General features: G+C 38.5%; 1 pseudogene; it reads left to right on the forward strand.

Moving 5' to 3' along the window:
* Positions 1–2,592: 2,592 nt before the first annotated feature.
* LOC120222211 lies at positions 2,593–3,008 on the forward strand (annotated as a pseudogene).
* The last annotated feature ends 7,253 nt before the right edge of the window (positions 3,009–10,261 follow it).

A 10,261-nucleotide genomic window follows, 5' to 3' on the forward strand; every position in this document is an offset into this window, starting at 1 on the left:
ATATTTTATGAATACAAATGAAATAGATTCTTCCCTCCTTTCTTACTTCTTCGTGGTCCATTTTTCGCTCGTTTCCTTTGCTATTGAAATGTTGTGCCTTGGCTTTTGGAGTCCCCTAAAATTATGTTGTGTCCTTTATTGATGGTGACAGTCAAATACATAGTGAGCTGGCACCTGCTTCCTAATTCCCCATCCATGTTGGCACAAAAGGGTGTCTTCCGCTGGGCACCTTGGATAGTGAAGTGGGGTCATGGCCACTGAGCAGCTCACAGAGACACACTTTTTATCTCTTATTCCAAGGTGGTTTCAGTAGTTTTCTCAGTTGCCTTCTTGAAGAATCTTTCTGCTGAAGAAAATGACAATGACCATTTTCCAGAGTCTTTGATGAAAGAAGAATGGATTAAATCATCCGATGGGAGCAAAGGGTTTGAACTAAAAACATAGCCTAATCATCGTGGTGAACACCGTCTGTTCACTGGTGATCTGGGCAAGTGAGGGAGTCCTGGAGACCTGACAGCTGGCTGGCGGATTTCTGAATGAGTGAGGAAATTTTCCAGTTCATCTGTGTAGAATTTAGTCCGACATTACAACATTAGGCTACCCATCTGCAGCCTGCAATTGGTATAGACAAGAGAATCACTATTACTTTGTGGAGACAAGCCACAAATCTGGAATGAGGCAGACTGGCATGCCTGTTTGGGGTTGGCAGGGCCAAGGTTTAGTCTATTGTTGCAGGCCTGCTTGCCAAAGGAGAGTGAGAGTCCAATTGCATTAGGCCCTCATCACACACAATGTCTTCGAAGGGACAGAATGTGGGGAATGAACTGAGAAACTCTGACTTTACGAAGGCGGCTGTTCATACTCCCTTGCTTGTTGTTTGAGCCCTTCCTAATGGCCTGGTGTCTTTTCATTCCAAAGGCCATTTATTACCAGAGTTGGATGGCTCTGTTTTGATGCTGATATCAGTTTATGGGTTATTATATCCATTTGCAAATCATGACTCAAAAGAGGAAACTCTGGGATGCGAAACACTCCATATGTCCATAAATCACAAATTGAATCAAAGTTGGCAACACGAAAGTGATTGTGTGGGGAGTTCAAAAGCTTCAGTCAGGCAACCTTTATTGTACCTCCGATATTGTATCTACAATGCTTAGGGGACTGCAAAAGAAATAAGGAATATGGAAGAGTATATGCAGAAAGGAACTTAAAGGTCATACGGCCCAAATGCCCTTCTCAAATAGAAGACTGGTTCTTTGTCATTGGCCTTGTTTTTTAAATGAGAGGGTGGCCTAAAGAAAAAAAAAAGGACCTGTGTATTGGCCCAAGTAGAGCAAATAGAATGTGGCCTTTATTTATTTGTTTGTTTGTTCATTTTCATTCCAGCAAAACCGATTGGTTGACTCTAAAATAGTTATACTATTATTAATATTAAGGAAAAAACAATAAAAGTGGTTGCAACTTATTGAGCTCTTACCAAGTGTCAGTCATTTTACAAGCATTCTGTCTTTCATCCCCACAAAATGCTGAGGTAAAAGTTAACGTTAGTTTCCATTAAAATACGTGAGGGTCTTGAAGTTCACCTAGATTGCATGACTTGCACAAGATCAGAGAGGAGAGCGATGGACACAGTCGGCACTTAAACTGAGGTGAAGAGCCTCTGCTTGTCTTTATGTGGGAGGAGAAAGTAGATGTCGAGTTGTCAAAATGAGATAAATACCTTTTCCAGCACTTTTGAATTGGGTATCTGAGGACAAATCTTTTCCACTCTGAGTCTCAGTTTAGTCATTTTAAGTGGCAAAAATAGTGGCCTCTAAACACACAAGGCAGTTGGATGAACATAAAGAACAATAAATGTGAACTTGTTTAAAAATTTAAGAGCATTATTAACGTGATCTTTCATTGAGGCAGCACACATTAGTCAGCACTTTGCTAGCACAGTGCTGGAATCATGGGATGTGGTGGAGGCCAGAGGATTCAGCTTAGTGTGAGAAGAGGTGAGCACATGACTCCATTGTGGTAATCGTCATGGCAGCGAGAGGAGAAAGGACACTGTCTGCAGAGGTTGAAGATGACTTTATAGAAGAAGCAGTGTCCTAGCATTTTGTTGGATGGAGAAGTAGGCTTATGTCAGGCCAAGAAACATCATAATGAGAAGGAGAGAGAAGAGCAAAGAGTGTGTTATCATTGGAGTGACAAAAAATGTATATTTCATTGACGTATATTTAACACACAGTGCTATGTTTGCTTCAGGTGTACAACATAGTGATTCAACTAAAAAGTATACGTGTCAAATGTTTATATATTTATTTTGAGAGAGAGAGAGAGCAACTAGGGGAGGGAATAGAGAGAGAAACCCAAGCAGGCTCTGCACTGTCAGCACAGAGCCAGATGCAGGGCTCCGTCTCAGAAACTGTGAGATCATGACCTGAGCGAGGATCAAGAGTTGCATGCTTAACAGACTGAGCCACCCAGATTTCCCTCAACTAAAATATATTTTTAAATAAGTTTGTTATTTTATATTCACAGAAGAATTGTGACAGTAGTACAGAGAGGCTGTCTCACGCTGGTGTAGTGAAAGGAGCTGCCACCATGTCTGCCCACCTGCAACGCGTGGTTGTGAGGAACGGCTCCAGCTTTCTGATGAAGAGGAATGAACAGATAGACAACACTGAGCCCAGTAACCTTAAAGCTCACAACTCCTTCTGCTACAGTGGGCTGATTCACTGCAAGACTGTGGGTGTGGAGCTGGGAGCACAGGGCAAAGGTATAGTGGTTGGTGGTCATGAAGCACAGATCCCTCCAGCAAAAGCCTGCCACCACCCAAGTGCTGACCACCATTAACAAGAATGCCTGGGCCACCCTCAGCAGCATCAGGCCCATGATCCACAAGAAGTTATGGCCCAGATCTGTGCATGGCTGCCATTTGCAGAGCCAGTGCCAAATTCTGCAGCCAGAAGCCTATGATGGTGAAGAGGCAGGAGACCCTCCCCACCAAGAGCCCCTGAGCACCTGCTCCCCACCCCCAAAGCATAAAAGATGTCCACCACCTAAAAAATATTGCAGAGAGATTCATACATACACCCCACAACCAGATTCCCTTATTATTCATATCTTACATTAGTATGATAAAATCATCACAATTAGTGAAGCACTAGTGACACATTATTAACCAAAGTCAATACTTTCTTCCAGTTGCCATAATTTTTACCGAATGTCTTTTCTTTTCTGGGATCCAATCCAGGATACCACACTGCATGTAGTCATAATGTGTCTTTAGGCTCCTTTTGGCTGTGACAGTGGTTTTTGTTGTATTTGATGACATTAAAAGTTTTGAGGTATACTTGTCAGGCAATTTGTAGTCTCTCCCTTGTGTAGAATTGGTCTGTTTTCTTAATAGATGCATTGATATGTCTATCACTTTTGACGTTAACAATTATCACCTGGCTTAGGCAATGTTTGTCAGGTTTCTCTACTATCCTGTTGCTCTTCCAACCCCTCTTTGCATCCTCTTTTGGGTGTTTTGGAAGCAAGTGGCTGTGCACAGCCCTATTCAGAGAGTGGGGAGTTATATTCTAACTCCTTGAGGGTGAAGTAGCTACATAAATTATTTGCAATTCCTCTGCATGAATAATTTATTATCCCCATTTATTTATTTAGTCAGTCATTTCTATATACCAGTATGGTCCCGTGAATATTTATCTTATATTTTGTATTTTAATCCAAATAATTCTTTGTTGCTTAAATTGTTCCAGCCTTGGCCATTGGGAGCTTCTTCAGTTGGTTCTTATGTCCCTTTGACCTATTCCTTTCATTATCATTTTCCCCCTTACGTTTTGGCACTGTATACTTTGTTTTTTATTTTGTCCTAGAATCTTCTATTTCCCCAAAGATTCCATGTTCTGTGTTTTGGAGAGCGGTGTTAGAAATCAAGATCTGGGTGCTAGGTGTCTTTGTTTCTACTGCAATGTCATTGCTTCCAGGCTTGATGGAGAAAGGAAATCTGTACAGGGTAGATACACATATTTATAAATATTTTTTTTATGTGCCTGCCTATGTCAATATTGAACTAAACATGAGTTTATAGTCAGGTGCCCAACTTTGGTGCCATTACACCATGAATCATTCTAGACTTCTCTTGTAGATTCTTTGGGATTTCAGACACAGCAGTTGTGTCAATAGTAGTTTCATTTCTTCCTTTCCAACATGTATAACTTTTATGTATTTTTCTTGTTATGTTGTACTAGCTAGGGCTTCCATTAAGTACTGAAGAGGAATGATGCAAGAAGACATTCTTGACTTCTTCGTGATCCTAGGGAGGAAGCATCCATTAAGTCTGATGCAGAATATAGGTTTGTGATAGTTGTTCTTTGTCAAGTTGAGAAAGTTTTCTTCTATTCCTGGTTTTCTGACAGTATTTTTTTTAAATAATAAGTAAATGTTAGATTTTGTCAAAAAGAATTTTGGCATTGATTGATAATATCACATGACTTTTCTTTAGCCTGATGATGTGATGGATTACATTAATTGATGTTTGAATGTTGAATCTTTCTTGCATACCTGGAATGGATTTCACTTTGTTGTAGGTTTTAATTCTTTTAAAACATCAGCAAATAGAACCCAAAAATATTTTACTGAGGATTTTTTGTCTATGTTTATGTGAATTATTCTCTGTAGGTGTGTGGGGGGGGGGTAATGTTTTTATTTTGTTAATAGGGCAATGTTTGCCTTATAGAATGAGTTTGGGAGACTTCTCTCTGGTTTTATTTTCTGAAAGAGATTATGAAGAATCAGTATTATTTCTTCCTTAAATGTTTGGTAGAATTCACCAGTAAAACCATTTGGGCTTGGTACTTTTCTTTTTGGAAGTGTATTAATTGTTGAGACAATTTCTTTAATAGATAGGGTTTTTTCAAGTTATTTCTACTCACATGAATTTTAGTAGATTGTATCTTTCAAGAAATCGGTCCATTTCAACTTTGTGAGCACAAAGTTGTTCATAATATTCCTTTATCATCCTTTTAACGTCTTTGATATAAAGAGTAATGAAAACTTTCTTCTTTCTGATTTGTGTTAATTTATGTCTTCTCTTTTTTCTTTGTTATCAATTTTTATTGAACTTAAAAAATAGCTTTTCTCTGTTGTTTGGATGTTTTAAATTTCATTGATTTCTGCTCTAATTTTTATTATTTTGTTTTTGCTTGCTTTCTGCTTAAATTACTCTAGTTTCCTAAAGAGGAAGATTATATTATTGATTATTTTACCTTTAATTTAATATGTTCATTTAATGTAATATATTTCTCTGTAAGCACTGCTTTTGCTACATCCCTAATAATTTGATAAATTGTATTTTATTTTCATCTAGTTCAAATACTCAAAAATTTCTCGTAAGACTTCTTCGATCCATGTATTATCTAGAAGTCTGTTGTTTAATTTCAAATATTTGGGGGATTTTCCACCTATCTTTCTGTCACTAATTTTCAGTTTTAATATATTTTGTATGGCTTCTGTGCTATTTTTGGTGAGTGATTTATGGCCTAAAATGGAGTCTACACTTGTGGATATGAGCTGGAGAAGAATGTGTATTCTATTGTTGGATGGACTATTCTATAAATGTCAGTTAGAGCAAATCAAATGATAGCGATGTTAAGGTCAACTATGTGCTTACTGATATTGTGCCTCCTTGATCTGTCTATTACTGACAAAAGTATGTTGAAGTCTCTGACTATAGTGGATTTATCTATTTCTCCTTGTAGTTATATTGTTTTTTGCCTCATATGTTTTGATGCTTTCTTGTTAGATGCATACACGTTTAGAATTGTTATGTCTTCTTCGAGAATTGGTCACTTTATCATTATGTAATGCTTTTCGTTGTCCCTTATAATCCTTTATCTAAATGTAGACTTGTCAGAAATTAGTATGCCTACTCCAACTTTTATGAATTAGTGTTAGCATGGTATGTCTTTCTCAATCTTTTTACTTTTAACTTATCTCTGTCTTTATATTTAATGTGGGTTTCTTGTAGACAACATAACTTTGGGTCTTGGGTTTTTATCCACTTTGGCAATCTCAGGTTTTAATAGGTGTATTTAGATCATCCATACTTTAAGGTGATTATTGATATAATTGCATTAATATCTACTGTGTTTGTACCCATTTTTGATTCCTTATCCTTGTCATCTTCTTATTTTTTTCTGTTTTCTGTGGGCTTAACTGAGAAATTTATATGAATCCATTTTATTTCCTCTGGGCATTACAATTATTCTTCTTTTTAAAATTTTAATGCCCTATAGTTTACATATACTTTTTTTTAACAATCTAATTCCATGTTCAAATAATACTATATTGTTTCACATGTATTATAGGTACTTTATAACAGGGTACTCTCAATTTCTCCCCTTGTGATATTGTTGTCATTTATTTCACTTAGTCATGTGTTATAGTCATCCAGTACATTGTTACTATTATGATTTTAGACAGTTATTTTTTAGAGCAGTTAAGAATAAAGAAAGTAAAATCATTTATTCCTTCTTCATTCTCTTCTTGTCTTTAGGTAGATCCAAGTTTCTGATTTGTATCATTTTCTTTTTGCACAGAAAACTTCTTTTTGGATTTCAGGGCAAATCTGTTAATGATGAATTCCCTCAGTTTTTGCTTGTCTGGGAAATTCATTATTCTCATTCCCTTGTAAAGAATAACATTAGTTGCTATAGAATTCTAGGTTGTTGATTTTTTCTTTCAACACTTTAAGTATTTCACTGCACTCTTTTCTTCATTATATCATATTGGCAAATTATTTTTTTCCCCTCTGTCACCTTTCAAGATTTTCTTAATGTCTTTTGTCTTCTGCAGTTTTAATATGATATGCCTAGGTGTGTGTGTGTATGCACATGAGCGCATATCTGCAAGCACACTTACAGGGGGTATGGTTTGTAATTGTTCTGCTTTGTGTTTGTTGAGCTTTCCTGGACCTGTAGTTTGGAATCTGTCATCAGTTTTGGAAAGTACATGGAAAGTTCTCCGTTCTTTTTCTTCTCATATGTTATACCTTTTGAAATTATCCCACAGTTCCTGCATGATTCATTCTGTTTTTTAAATTCTTCTTTCTCTTTGCATTTCAGTTTGTAATTTCTTTTGACCTATTTACAAAATCACTGATTCTTTCCTTAGCTGTGTAAAATCGATGGCTAAACTTATCAAGTGCATTCTTCATTTCTGTTACTCTTCTTTTGATTTCTGAAATTTCCTTTTGATTCTTTCTTGGATTGTCCAACTTTTGCTTGTATTACCCATGTGTTTTTACATGCTGTTTACTTTTCAGCTAAAACCTTTAACATATGAGGGGTCCATGGATAACTCAGACAGTTAAGCATCTGACTTTGGCTCAGGTCATGATCTTACAGTTCATGAGTTCAAGCCCCGCATCAGGCTCTGTGCTGACAGCTTAGAGCCTGGGGCCTACTTTGGATTCTGTGTGTGTGTGTCTCTCTCTCTTCTCCTCCCCTGCTCAGCTCTGTCTGTCTCTCTCTCTCCAAATATAAACATTAAAAACATTAAAAACAAAAAATGTCTTTAACTTATGAATCATAATAATTTTGAATTCTTTTTCTGATAATACCCAAATTTCTGCCATGTACAGTTCTGGTTCTGATGATTGCTGTGTGTGTGTGTGTGTGTGTGTGTGTGTGTGTGTGTGTGTGTGTAATATTTTAGAGAGATAGAGAGTGTGTGAGCTGGGGAGAGGGGCAGAGGGAGAGAGAGAGAATCTTAAGGAGGCTCTACACTTAGTGCAGAGCCTGATGCATGGCTTGATCCCATAACTCTAGGATCATGACCTGAGCCAAAATGAAGAGTTGGATGCTTGGGCTACCTGGGTGACTCAGTTGGTTGTGTCTGGTCATGATCTCATGGTTCATGAGATCAGGCCCCACAGCAGGCTCTGGGCTGACAGTGCAGAGCCTGCTTGGGATTCTCTCTCTCCCTCTCTGCCCCTCTCCCACCTGCATGTGCTCGCTCTCTCTCTCTCTCTCTCTCTCTCTCTCTCTGTCGCTTTCAAAATACATAAATAAACTTAAAAAATTTTTTTCTTAAAAAAAATCAGGATGCTCAACCAATTGAGCCCACTCAGGCACCCCTGTTGTTGTCGTTGGAAGCCAGATGTGTCTTATCAGGTGATAGGAACTAATGTATATAGGCTTTTTGTAAGCTGGCTAGGATTTTGGTTGGATTTAATATTTGCTTGAGCTGTAGGTGCTAGAGGTTTCAAATCCCTCTTCTGTTTGTATTTTTGTCTCCCTATTTGACCTTGGACTTCCCTAAGTAAAACTTAAGAATTTGTCTCTCGTTGCTCTTTCAGCTGTACTCCATTGTTACTATATTGGAGTCTTGGTCTGACGTATGTTATGGGGATGGGGAATTCTCTATAATCATTTGACTAAATCTCTGTTTACACAGCCTGTGTCTTGGGGCTATCACTTTTTTTAAGTGTCTTTCCAGTGGTATAGCTTCCCCCCCTGCCCCAGGCCCCCACTTTCTGTATCTTTGCCTGGATGCAGTGTTCCCAGTCTATTTCCTTGGGACCTGGATTCCTGTTCACTGTGTTTTCATCTTCTTAGATGAGACCAGAAGGCTAGAGGAGGCTGCAGTGGTGGGAAATGCCCTTCCCCAGTAGGGAAAGGCTTCTGAAAAATTCTTTTCCCCTGGAGTCTGAAACTTTATTATGGAGAAATCCCTGCCCATATTTCACAATTATTACATTTTCCTTCCTCCTGCCAGAGTCCTTCAAAGGATCTTTCTCAGAGCTTCACCAGGAGAACCTAGTGAGTTTCTCAGTGGTAGAACCCATGAAAATGTTTCCCCCAAATCCCAAGACTGCAGTCTTCAAGAATTTTTCATTCTTTAGCTAGCCCACCCTCAGCCTCCAGCAGCTCATCGAAATTACCATTTCGGTACTATTGCCATTTAGGTATTCCTACCAGTTTTTGGCTCTGGTGGGCTTCTGCTCCAGATAAGATCTTGGCCGTGTTTGTCTAGATGAGCCTATCTCTCCACCTTTCAGAACTGTAGCTTGCCCTGTGACCTCACTCCTCTGATGGTTCCAAGGAAAGTAACTTTCAGGGTTTTTATTAGGTTTTATTTGTTATAAGGACAGAAATAATGACTTCTAAGCTCTTTACTCTGTTGGGCGTTGAAACTGGAAGTCCAAGCAGATAATTTTCATGTCACTGGAATATAGGAGGTATGAAGAAGGTAAGGCAAAGCAAGGCTAGAAAAAAATAGGTGTGGCCACACTTCTCCAAAGCCTTTTGTGTCAGGCCAAACATCTGGACTATGTGCTGCAGGCTAGAGAGGGGCAACCATGGGAAGATTTTAGCTGTGTGTGACACAGCTGAAACCTTACATTAGTGGCAGCATAGGAGTGCTTCTCTTGGGAGCCAGAGGCTGGGGACAGACATGACCTGCTCAGAGTGAGACAGTTGCATCACACATTCATTTCCCATTTGGATATCTGGGATGGACTTTACGCTATTGTGCAGGTGTTATTTCAACAGGGCGCATGTCTGTGTTTACGCTAATTGAACTAGAAAGAAACCCTTTTCTGCTGTCTTGTTCTGCGCTGCCTTCCCAATGAACTGGGTATAGCACATACTTAAATAGCAGTTGAACTGGGTGAGCTGAATCATTCAGGGTTTTTAATGCAATTCTTAGCCCAAGGTATCTCCAGCGGCTATGTTGGTGAAAATAGGGGTTAGAGGTGAATTTGTGTATTATACTCGATAAATCTTACAGAGTCATGTTAATTTTACCCTTATGGATAACAAGGCAGCAGAAAGAGATAGTTCCTGTTCCGCTGCTTTCTCAGGGAATTGTTATGTGCAAAGCTATAAAGAGAACAACTTATAGCACCATGTATATTTATATTGTTAAGGTAACACACATATTTTGGTGCACATGAATCAATAGTTGTGATATGGTGAAACATTTTCTCAGAAAAGTTCAGGAAATCATTGTATCAAATACAGGCAGATTTACTCAATAAGCAATAAACTGGCACCATCAGTGAGTCAGGTACTGTGCTAAGCACCATGGATAAACATGACTAACACATACCAGCCTTTAATGACTGAAAACCTAAGGGGTTAGCCAGGCATACAGTTATCAGTTACATGAATCAGATTGTGATAATATGATAAAAGCAAGGTAAATACCTTCCTTTGAGTTTTTACTATGTAGCCAAGACTTATGCTGAGCATTTTGTATA

This window comes from Hyaena hyaena, unplaced genomic scaffold, assembly GCF_003009895.1.
Source record: "Hyaena hyaena isolate Hyena2069 unplaced genomic scaffold, ASM300989v1 scaffold_850, whole genome shotgun sequence".
Classification (NCBI taxonomy): Eukaryota; Metazoa; Chordata; class Mammalia; order Carnivora; family Hyaenidae; genus Hyaena; species Hyaena hyaena.